The 12,469-nt window shown below is 44.2% G+C and overlaps 1 protein-coding gene across 19 annotated transcripts in view; it reads left to right on the plus strand.

The window, feature by feature from the left end:
• SUGCT (succinyl-CoA:glutarate-CoA transferase) overlaps positions 1–12,469 on the plus strand; it is a 622,687-nt gene that overhangs the window by 594,347 nt on the left and 15,871 nt on the right. For 16 of the 19 annotated variants that reach the window (XR_012508284.1, XR_012508287.1, XR_012508285.1 and 13 more), the window contains one exon: positions 11,221–11,350. The exons of 1 other annotated variant lie outside the window; for it this stretch is intronic. The gene's annotated coding sequence lies outside the window, so the exon portion shown is untranslated. 2 more of the 19 variants (XR_012508298.1, XR_012508297.1) reach the window with 2 other exon arrangements.

Below are 12,469 nucleotides of genomic sequence, written 5' to 3' on the forward strand. Positions count from 1 at the left end.
GCTCCTCCACTGTACAGTTTAGGTCTCTCTTCCTTGGAGTTGAGAAGCATTGGCCCCCCAAAGGGAGGACTTTGGACAAAAATGCATGGCTGTCAAATTTCTGGTAAATTTTCTCTGTATCTTTGACTCCTTTAATCATTATTCAGTGGCCTTCCAGTATTCTCTATAATTTCTATTAATGACCAATCTCCCTTGAAAGGAGTTTCATTATCTGGGTTTTATTACCCGTCTTACCCACTACTGCTGTCTTCCATCAGTCGGGGGGGGGGGCTGCTTTTACAATGATACTCCAAATTTACAGGCTCAAAGAACAGAAAGTTTGCTTTGCTCTAAAAGTTCAAGGTGAGAGTCCAAGGCTGGTGGGATCCAAGCAGCCACCCAGATTCCTCTCAGCTTGTGGCCGCACTGTTCCTTGGGGTCTTACCATCATCGGCATGGTGGGGCTGAGTTGCAGCCACGCTAAGGAGACGCAAGACGCCTGTCCACAGCCTGGAAGGTCCACGGGCAGAAGGGGCGGGCACTTTCCATCGGAGAGAACCCAGTCGGATGATCATTGCCAGGACAAGTGGGAAAGGGTGCCTAGTCATGAGCCTAGCGGGAAGAGATGAAGTTGGGTGGAAAATAATCGTCTTCACCACATAACCCCACCCTCCTGAAATCCTTAGTAAGAAAGGGGAAAATATAGAAATGCTATTAGCTTATTTTAGCACCAAGTCTATGCTTACCCGAGGAGACCCAAATTAGCTCAGGAAGAGCCTACTGACAGCCCTTACAGCCATTCTCCAGGGCAAAATGCATAGCACCCACCGACTGAGACCAGAATCCTGGAAGGAGGTGACTGGAATGAAAGGGATGGGGCAAGAATGGAGAGGCAAGAGGACGGACTCCTCGATGCCCATCCTGCCTTCAAAAGTCTTTGTTTAAAATTCGTTTGAAATTTCTGTCTCAGTGACTCATTCCTTGGCAATAAAATACTCAACCAGCCATAGTCCCTTAGAGTCTAATTTTCAGAAGGCAGGGTAATGCTTTCAATCTCGTACACCATTGTTTGAGGCCCGTATGTTATTCTGGCATTGTCAGAAATCTCGGTGCCTGGGGGATCTGGCCAGATGAAAAAGTTCCCCCCAAAACTGATGATGGGTGAGAAGTGACCCTAACCGCTCTGACTGGCTTCACAGGAAGGGAGAGCCGTCCGCTGGACTGTTGAGGTTTTCCAGAGTTTTTTCTCTCTCCTCTCCTCATTCCTGAGTGAGTCACTGGATCACATGCCTTTATCCCCCTCTTAGGTACAGATGACTCACACATTTATTTCTGTAACTACGACCTCTCTTTAAGCTCCATACTTCCATGCCCAGTGCCTACCGGACAGCTCCATCTGGGTCTCCCAACGCTCTCTTCCCACTCAGCCTGCCTAATGCTCTCATTTCCCGCAAGATCAGCTTCTGTCTGCTTTCTCTGTGACTTGCTGGTGCCATCAACCACCGAGTCAGTCTGCTCAGACCCCTGGGGGTTACTTGTGGATCCTCCATCTCCTCTGTTTTCTATTTAATCAACTCAGAAAGTCTTATTAATTTGACCTCATAAATAACCCCATCCCTAGGGGATCTTACCACTTTTTATTTCCCTCTTAGCCATAAATATTGGAATGACTGATTGACAGGTCTTCTTGACCCAGCGTTCTCAACCACTGGCTTCCCACACCGCCGCCCCAGATTCATTTTCCAGATTGCTGCTAGAAGGTTCTATCTGACCATCTCACCTCCTCATGCAAAATCTTCCAGCGATTCCCTGTTACCTGGCTTACAAAGTCCAACACCTCCAGAGGGCGTTCAGGCTCTCCACAGTCTGGTTCCCCCTGATCTCTTGAATTCATCCCGCAGCTCCTCTACCAGCTCCTCTGCCCCTTCGGTTCCAGCATCATCTCTAATTCCCTGCACACATCTTGCTGCCCAATTGTCTTTGCTCACACCTCTCTCTTCCCCCATAGTTTTTCTTACGATGTCCCCTCCTTGTCCTGCACAACTCAGCCTCGGAGCCCCTTGTCTGGTGCTTGACTTTGGTCCTTGGCTGCCTTCTCCCACCTCCCCTTCTGGGTTAAAGGTCCTTCTCTGTGATCCCACAATCTCCTATGCATTCCAGAATTCATCCCCTTATGACCTGGCATGGAAATGACTTCATGTGTCTAGCTCACCTCCTGGGCTGTTATTTTTTTCAGGGGAAGGGCCATGTCTTGGTCACTCTGTTTTCCAAGTGCCCAGATCTGGCACACACCCTGCTGTGACAAAATATTTCTGTGATTCCGCCTCATCTGTCAGGAAAGCATGCCACATGCGGGACAAACTGGGACTGTGAATGAAATTAGCAAGAAGGTCAGGCAATGCTTGGGAAGTTCAGCATGGGTTGCCTCCTGCCTTCCACCTGCTGATGCTGTGAAAAGGAAAGAAGAGGCTGGAGGGGAGGGTGGCCTTTTCCTCTCGCCCAGCCCAGCTGGCAGCGACTTCCTGTCTGCGGGGATTACGTCAGGTCCTCAGGTCCGGAGGGATCCGGCTGCCACTGGTTGGCCGGTAGGCTGGTTTTGTTTCTTCTGTCTCTTCCACCATTCTTGCTGTGTCTCTGCAAGAAACTCATCAACCCTAGCTGTTAACTGGTAAATCTTCTGTTTGCTCTCAGGATGAATCCTCAGATGGCAGAGAAAGGATTTTCTTTTTACACGTGATCAAAGAGAGAAGGGGTGTGAGAAGATGCGGCTGAGAAGTCAATGACAAATCAGCAGATTTGAGATTTAAATTCTTAATACTTTTGTTTTCTGAAAGCCTTGGAAAGAAATCTAAAGAAAGAAAAGAAACCAAATGCCAAACATGTTCATTCGGATGGTGACTGAACTGCAGTCCTGCTTCTCTGATGAGCACTCCTGCTCTGAGCCCCTCTGAAGAAGGAGCCAGGCTGGAGTGACGGCTTGGTGTGGACCCCGGGGCCACTGTTCCTGTGTGTGTGTGTGTGTGTGTGTGTGTGATTACCAAAAGGGAAACACTTCAGACTGGAGGGAAAAACCACCTCATAGTAGGCCCCAGGCATTTATTTAGAACATTTAAATCAGATATTACCATCTTTTTCACTCGAGCCTAGAGAAGTTATCTATTTCCATCATATTAATATAAACCACACTAGGGTCAGTTAATTTGCAAATGGAAAGGGGACTCAAGGTAGTCCTATATTAGCTCAGAAATGATAAAAAGAAAAAAGATCTAGTCATCACCTGACCTGTTTCCTCACGGTCATCCACACCTATGAGGGGGGACACTCGATCCTTATGTTGGGGTTTAGAGGGAGGGGCTCTTTGGGGTATAAGGTTAGCGTTTCCCTCAATTGGACTATATGTCTCCTTGGGGCCTCTTCTGGACTTAGTGAAATGACTGTCACATACCCCAGAGTTTCTGTAGACTTGACCAGGGGTAAAGATGTTGTCCTGCCGGACCTTCTTGGTAGAGGAAACCCTGATTTCAGGAACTTCTTCAGCCCTTTGTGCCTGCGGAGGTCTGGGCACTTCTGAAGAAAATGCCTTGGTTCTCCATCAGGTGGCTCTTGGAACCCGCCTTAGTGTTCGTGCTTCGGGAGTCAGGCCCTGACTCATGGGGCAGGGTTCCTGGTCTGTGCCAAGGAGCCGGAGACTGCAGCCTTGGGCAAAACTGAAATCCCACGCGTGCTTGTAAAGGAGCAACAAAACTCTGGCTTTCCTCACTAAGTCTCTGAGTCCGCCATGACTGTTTCTTCCCCGGAAGGAACCCGCTGGTATGTTTCACTTCATCCAGAAATAAGAAGGATTCAGGGGAAGATCTGGTGAGCTTTGAATTGATAAATAGAAAAATGCCCTTGACCTTTGCCCCAAGTTGGAGTTAGAACAGTGGGTAGCATTTACCTTGCAGCAAGTGCCACATGTAGCTGACTTTAGGGGGCCGCTACACCCCCACCAGTGGTATCTGTGGCTCTCTGGGCGACATGCTGTCTCATCCTGTGTTTGGCAAACTATAGTCATACTGGGAGAGCAGCAAAGGCTGGTCTGCTTCTGCAAAGAAACCTCATGAGTCTTGGAGGTTCTCATGCACTGTGACAGTGTACCAGCAGCTGAATGCCAAACAGAAGACAGTTTTTCTAGTGTCGTTATCTGTTGGAGTCATGCCGTTCCTTCTATACATGACAATGTCAACAGGGCCATCTCTTTAAAAGAAGTGCCACCCATGATTGTGTTCCAAGGTGGCTGCAAGACAGATCACTGAAGCAACATTTAATGGGTGACTTTCTTCATCATTCTGTGATTCATGTCACTGACACTGGAACTTAACCAACAAACAGATTTAGTGTCAAATCTGGCACTGACTCTGCTCCCCCAGGAACCTTTGATGCTACGTTGCCCAATTACCAGTGATGACCAGGAGATTCTATGCTGTTTGTGAGGTGGAAAAAAACAGCTCCCCACAAAAGGACACAGCACCTCATCTGTACTCCGTGCTTCAAAGGTTGTTCCTTGCAGTGGTCTTGGCTCTTACTTTCTTTTTTTTTTCAAACATTTTTTTTTTATTGAGTTATAGTCAGTTTACAGTGTTGTGTCAATTTCCAGTGTAGAGCACAATTTTTCAGTTATACAGGAACACACATATATTCATTGTCACATTCTTTTCCGCTGTGAGCTACTGGCTCTTTCTTTTGAAGCTGGGACTTGAAATACATAGATTTTGTATTCATTTTTGGTTTTTTATTCTCACACAAGTTTATTCTTGCAGCAGTCACTGCACATAATGGCATCAGTATTTGCAAGGGGAGCCCCATTAGTGCCATTAGAAGGATGCTCCACTTTGCTTCCAGGTTCAGACAATACTGTTTGAAACCAGAGAAGGTCTTGCACGATACCCAAGCGATGCAGATACTGTAGATGCTTTCGAATGCCCCATGAATCTAAAAGATGTTGGTAACTCAGAAGGCTGAACTTCAGTGGCACTAAAAATAGATTTTTAAAGAGAAACGTTACACATATATGGCGCATCAACTTGGAGACGTTTGGAGTTTCCATTTGTTGTTCTTCCAATCTTTCTCATGCCTGTAGATGAGATAACTTAAACACAATTTTCAGTATTACATTTCACTAAAAAAAAATATCCTAGCATAGCAGAACATTGCTGCTCTCCCAGAACTTTAATGAATCGGTTCACAAACATGTATTTGTGTTTCGTGAGTGTTCAACAGCAGTCATACTCCTTCATCATTGGTGACAGGACAAGTCATCTGAGTTGGCAGACCTGAAGAGTATGAGCTTAACCCTAAGGATTTCTGAAGTTGAATGTTTATTCTTGGAGGCCTGGGCTGCTTTCTTAAGAAGGGCAAAATACCGCATACACACAGATGATAGGAAATAACACGATCGTGTTTACTGTAACTTGATGCAAATTCTCACCACATCCTCTGTATCCGGTCACTTTAAATTACATAGTAAATTCAAAATACTTAGAAATAGTTGAAGAATCTTGAATGGCTTCAGACTCGAGTAAAATTTATCAGGTCCAAGTGAACTCTCCTTTGAAGGCTCATCTTCTTGTCCACACGTTGGTGCTCTCCAAGTGAAGACTCTGGAGGCACGTGGGTTCACACCAGCACCCCTCCCTGCCTTCTAAAGATGATGAAAAAGTGTGACCGAGGACTTCTTCACTGAGGACCCCATGATGCCTCCAGGACCCTGTCATCTGTTTCTTGCTTTTCTCCTTTTGTTATCAGTCGTCCACTCCCTGGCCTTGGCTTCTGCTGGGATGGACTTCATCTCCCACATTTTATTGCTGAAGAGGCAGGGGAGAGCTCTGAAAACCCCAGATCTTCTATATTTGCTTCAAATGGCATCAGAGTCTAATACAGACCAGAGGTAGGGTGCTTGCTGTCCTCTTTCCTCAAGTGGACACTTGGTGTCTCCAGATCTTTCAAATTAAGTGATGTCCAGTTCAATAGACTCCCCCACCCCGAGAATTCCAAGCTCCTATCATGTGGACTCCTTCAAAGACATGCCACACACACACACACACATACACACAAACGAGAACAACAACCATTAACAGTAAGCTCAAGAAAACTGAGTTTTGCCTGGGAAGGCAGCGTGCCTGCCTTGCTGGTGAGGAGTCCTAAGCTGAACAGTCCATCATCAGTGTCATGAAAACAGTACACTCTTCAATGGGAAATAGGTGGGTGACTTGGCCCTTCCTGGGCTGATCACATAATGGCCCCAGGCTGACTTTTGATAAGGAACATGGCAGAGTTCAATGCGCTTGTTAAAGAGAAATGTCACAGATCAGCTCCTGGAAACTTTTCTACCCAAACCGACCTCAGCCTGTTTATTTTCAAATCTATGTATCGCTCTTTTAGGCAGGTTTCCAGGAGGATCATCTGGATATGAGTGTATTTCCAGCTCCCACCCTTTATAATAATGGCCAAGAAGAAACTGACCAAACCAAAAGGATTGTACTTGCAGCATCAACAGCCCCTTTGCTGGATGTTTCACACGAACAAAGAAATGCTGTTGTGCGTCCCCAGCCTGTGCTTTCATAAGTTCCTAATTCTAAGTGATACCGTTTCAAATTTCATCTAATTCTTAATCATTTGAATTATTCGCACATGTACATATTATGCTTATTATATTTTCAATTATTTTGGTTTGTGTACCCAGAAATAACAGATATTTTTTAGCAAATATAAATATATCACTGGCTGCCCAAGTGTAAGCTGTTACCAAGCTCCTCAGCCCACTGGGCAAGAATGTGTCCCATCCCGTATCAGCTTCCTAATGAGACAGAGGTGTTTTTCACTGATTTTTTACTTTTCCTAATGCAACCACTGCATTACTCTACATCAATATTAGACTCCAGTTAGATAGATTTTTGACATCAATTTCTTTTTTCCCTCCACTTTTAAATAAAAATAATTGTCTCCGGAAACCTGAACAGCTTTCATTACTTACCTGGAGCCAATTTGTACTGGAAAAAAATGTTTTGGGGTTGTTCTCCTTAAGGAGGGCTGTGTTCAATTAAATGGAATACCCCTTTCCGAATTTATTTGCATTCACAATTTAATAATGTTGAATGTCACTCTGTGGGACAAGGACAGGGAACTAGTACTTGCTTATATCAATACCCTAAGGTAGCTCGTTCTGGTCATACGCAGCCATCAGTGTGCCCCTGTCCCCTCCATTCTCTCCGGCAGGGCGTATGCGTCCAGATGATCGAGGAGCAGGTCCAAAGCATCGAGGCAGAAGTTAAAAGTGTGTGGTCAAACCCAACAACATTTTATGCTGTTCAGTATTTTGATCCACTACAAAGCGATGTCAAATGCAGGGTTAGATCACACTGACGTGAAACTGACTGATTCACTTACTGACTGTCCTGATGAGGGCCAGCGTCAGGAGAGAGTTCCTGGGCTTGTGAAGAGCACCTGCTTTTCCTTCATCTCGAAGTGATGTCTCCCAGCCCCCTAAGTGACAAATCGAAAAAGCGGTGTTAGGAATCCTCAGAAAGGTGTCATATGCTATGTAGTATATCCTCATTGTCGTGAAGCTATTAGAATGTCTTACTAACCTTCTTTCAAGAGGCACCTCCTTATTCACTTCCTGTTGGTGAATCATTCATAAATTGATAAAGATTTGTCTCACTATGTTTGAATAAACATGGATCTTGCTTATCTAGTTCTTGGTTGGGAAGGTTTTTGGGGCTAGAAAGAAAGCCCCATTTAGGTCAAAAGGACAGTATGTAAAGGGAAGCAGAAAGGAACTTGGTTTTATACATGTTTAATTTTAAACATTCTATCGCATCCTAAAAATCAGGAGTGTATCCGGTCTTTGTGGCGACGTCAGGGTTGACTGTGCTGATCAGTAAGAACATAGCTCTGAGATCCAGATTCTGGAGAGGGGTTCAGGAAGGCACAGTCAAGGCAAGTGCCTCAAATGTCATAGGCACCCGGCTGGGACCCAGTCGCACCACATGACAAAGCTCACGTGGTGAGACCGCATCAAAGGTATGCAGGCTCAGTGAGGACGCTCTGGCCCCCAGAGCTGTCCCATCTCAATCTATGTAACTCCACGGGAGTGACCCCGACTTCCCAGGCCCCAAGAATGTGCTCCTTGTTTGCAGAAGGGGCGTACTCAATTGGAAGTAACTTCCGATGAGAAGCTGTGTCTGTATTTACCCGTGGGGAGGTGGGAGAGCCCTAGACGGGGAGTGGAACAGCCCAGCAGGCTGTGGTTGAGTTTCTCTGCTCTAGATAATGGACCTGCTTGCAACTACCTCCTCATACCACTGGCCTTCCCCGCCCACCCCGCAAAAAAGGCAATAGTTACCGCCTGTGATCTGCTCTCAACAAGTGTGTCTACAGGTAGGCAGTTCGTTCATGCCTCCCTCAAGCTGGACTCACAGCAAGCTTCATTCTTGGACTTTACATTTGCCTAAATCAGGTTCTGTTTTAATGCTACGCTCTTGATTTTTTTTTTTTTTAAGATTTGGGGGGGTAGATTAGATTTGTTTATTTATTTATTTTAATGGAGGTACTGGGGATTGAACCCAGGACCTCAGGCATGCTAAGCACGCCCTCTGCTACTGAGCTCTACCCTCCCCCGGCCATGCCCTGATTTTTAAGGGGGACTCTGCGTGGCATCCTTGCCTGTAGAATGCAGGTTGAGAACACCGATGACATTACTCAGTGTTTCCCAAATGAGGCCGCAGCAGTACAATTTCTTTGAGAAATTAATACACAAAAAATACATTTCCTTCCCTGAAGAACTAGTTTCTTCATATCTAATAATAAGACTTTTTTTTTTTTTTTTGGTTTGGCTCCCAGGAGACTTAGAGCCAGACTTACCTGTGTTTGTAACCATGTGAGCCCATGTGGCCTGTGTATTTGCATTCTATTTTCATCATTCCTTCTTTTCTTTCTCTTTTTCCTTTCTTCATGAATTTGTTTCAGTCTTACCCTGGTAAATTACTCTGAGAAAAGAGGCAGAGATACATAATAATGATTAAAAAGTAGAACCATGTTTGGTAATTTTCAAAGTAAAGGTTGCTTCACTTCAGCATGATAATTGGCCAACTTCTAATGACAAATCTGTGACTTATTTAATTGGGCTGCATGTAGTGTTTCTTTCAAAGTAGTATGTATTTGCATTAAAACACAGGAGACAAAATAAAAAATACTCTTGCGTTTTGGTTGGCTTAAGTTTCAGGAATTTTTCGATTCTACTTCTGCAAGACAAATCAGACGTTTTTGAAAAAACGGATATAGAATCAATCTATTCAGCTACTGCCAGAGATTGAATCCTACGTTGTAATACAAAAAAAAAAAAAAAACCGAAAAATAAAAGTTATTTTTAAAGTTACTTACATTAGCTCAGCCTTACTAATTTGCAGATGCCATGACCGAAAAAGGACAGTTGACTGAAATCAAAAATAATTGTAAGAATTATGTATGGTAATGACCTCGTTTCAAACAGCACAAAACAGAGTTTCCTTCCACCGTTTCTCCCTCTTTCCTTTTCTTTCCTTTCCCTTCCTTTTCCATCACCCTCTTATTCAGAAATTTCTCTTTCTTTTCGATCAGAGAATAGAGATCAGGGTCCCCATTTGCATAGAACTGGGCAATATTAGAAAGAAAAAGGTTTATCGTGTGCATTTTAATTTTGAAGCATCTTAAGGGCGAATAGGACCCTTAGTTTTGATGGAGCTTCTACAGGTGGGTAATGTTTGGGAGGCAGGTTTCCGGGAGAAGGAAAGCAAGACACAAGGACTCTGAAGGGAGACCAGGAGAGAGGAGTTCAGAGGAGGAATCTGCATTGATGGAAAAATTGAAAACAAACTAATAAGCAACACCGTTTTGCATCATACTCTGGACATCCATTCATGATCATAGGATCGTAGTATTTTCTTACTCGTAACGGATTGTCCGCTTTTGCCCCTTCAGAAGTTAAGGACTTTATTAAAGAGTGGTTAAAACCTTGACTTAACCATAGAGCAACAGACTGTCACGCTGGAAAGAGATTCATGGTTTGATTCATAGAGCTTCTGAAAAACAATGGAGAGAAAACATGTGAAACTGTTTCAGAAGCTGTTTCAACCAATCCAGAGATGTTTAATTGAACTCTTATCTGTTATCCAGAGAGATGTGCTTCTGGAGGCCCATCAGACCTCGTGGTTCTTTTGGAAAGTTCAGTGCTTACCATCACATGACTCTGGACATGACCGAGCACATCCTTCTCCAAGCTCAGTGTCTATAAAGCACAGCTTAGGAGTTACTCAGACAGGCTCTGTATTGACCAAACGGGCTGAGGACGGACACGCCCTGGGCCTTCTCTCCTGTTCCTGCCGAGTCCTGTGCTCTGTCTCCCGCAGCTTCTGCTGCTTCTGCACCGGTCAGAGCTCAGCCTCTTTGGTTGGGGAAAGGGGCTGCCAGGCTCCCAGAGGCGGGGATGTTATCCTGTCAAGGCTGGAAAAGAGCAAGTTGAGATTGGATCAGGAAGTGTTGTTGTAAGTCACCAAGCTGACGTGTAAGTAACGAGAGAATCACAGAATCTCCACTGAATGGCGAAGACAAGCACAGGAGCCCTCAGCGCAGAGTGCATCGCATAGGAAACTGATAACCAGATCCTCCCACACCCAAGCAATTAAAATAAAGTAACCTCCTCCCCATTTCCCGGCATCACGCACGTCCACCCTCAATCAAAATGAACTTGACATTGTATAAATTCCGGCGATGCAGCTTTGACTGTCCTTTCCCAGATGACGGGAATTTCTGGAAATAAAACACAGTGATTTCTCACATAGAAATGTGTTAAATAATCACAAAAAGCCATCCCCCCACTGTTCTTCCCTAATATGGAAACTACGACTGAAATCAAATGAAGGAAAAATGTGTAAGATGCCCATTTCTATCTTGTGGAACATAATTTTACTAATTTCAATAGGTTTCTATGTAATCCACCCATTTTTTTCTTCTTTCATTAACCTAAGGAAATTTCCAAGTGAAAAACATGTTCATTTTGTGAACAATGGACCTGATAAGGGTTGGAACAAATTCTTCTTTTTGTCTGTAACTTTAAGTGTTCTTTACATACTTTTGTGAAATTAGAATGAATGAAATAAGGTGAGATGATCTAGATAGCAGTGAAATATTTATGAAATAAATTTTTTTACAACAAATCATTTACAGCACTCATAGACTGGGTCACAAACTGAACCATGCTCTTCATCTGCCTGTAACTTCGAATTGGGAGACCAAGCAAGTAAAGCAAGGATTTATTATTATGGCATGCTCTCAAGGGGAGAGGAGGCAGACTCAGGTGAGTAGCTAGCCCTGAGTTTCTTTGGCAAGCTGATTATCTGGGGTGTAGAAATAAATGGGTGCACTTACATGTGGAATCTAAAACAATGGTGCAAACAAACTCATTTACAAAAGAGAAACAGACTCACAGCCATAGAAAACAAACTTACAGTTACCAAAGGGGAAACGGTGGGGAGGAATAAATTAGGAGTTTAGGATTAGCAGGTGCAAAATACTATGTAACAAAATAGATAAATAATAAGGGTCTACTGTATAGCACAGGGAACTATATTCAATAGCTGTAATAACCTATAATAATATATGTATAACTGAATCACTATGCTGTACACTAGAGACTAACACAACACGGTAAATCAACTATACTTCAGTTTAAAAAAAAAGAAATGAATGGGCTGAATATTCACTAGGGAGGGAGGGATTTGGGATTGAGTTTAAAGCCCTCCTCGTGAGACCGTGTGGTGGCCTGCGTGCAGCTCTGTGCATCCTGGGCAACTCCCGGAGGCCAGTGCCACCCAGCATCCCAGCTCCGGCTCTCATTGGCTGGGAGGCTGGCAGAGGGCAACACTGCGGTCAGGATGGCTCGCCCTGCTCCAGACTTAGGAGAGAGCTCTGTGAACTCCACTGCTGCTAGCTGTTACAGAGCCTTTCTTGGTAAGACGCCTCCTGCTAGAAATGGCTTATCAAGTCCCATCAAGTCATAGGATATGTCTTGATGTTTTAAAACCATTTGGGAAGCACTATATTATGTTATGCCTGGCTTAAGATAAGGGATCATCCTGCAGAAATACAGAAATATTTCAAACTTACAGGTGGCCCATCTTTCAGAGTCCAATCCCAAGTGGTACATTTTAAGTGGAATCTAAAAACCTGCTGTCCAGCTTCAGGCCCACATCCTATTGGACCCGTAATCCTGTCTAAAGGGTTTTGTTTGTTTTATTTCCTACAGCTGCTTTGATTTGCTTGAGTTCACATTTGTTTCTGTCCTTGAATGTTTTCATTAATAAATTATAAGGAAGGTTTAAAGTATCCTAGTATGTGCAGTTTCTAAGATCGTCTTACAAAGCATCACATGCTGTTAAGGTCTGAGTTTTTCCCACTGGCTTTTGTCCCAGTGATG

Source organism: Camelus bactrianus, chromosome 7 (assembly GCF_048773025.1).
Source record: "Camelus bactrianus isolate YW-2024 breed Bactrian camel chromosome 7, ASM4877302v1, whole genome shotgun sequence".
Taxonomy (NCBI): domain Eukaryota; kingdom Metazoa; phylum Chordata; class Mammalia; order Artiodactyla; family Camelidae; genus Camelus; species Camelus bactrianus.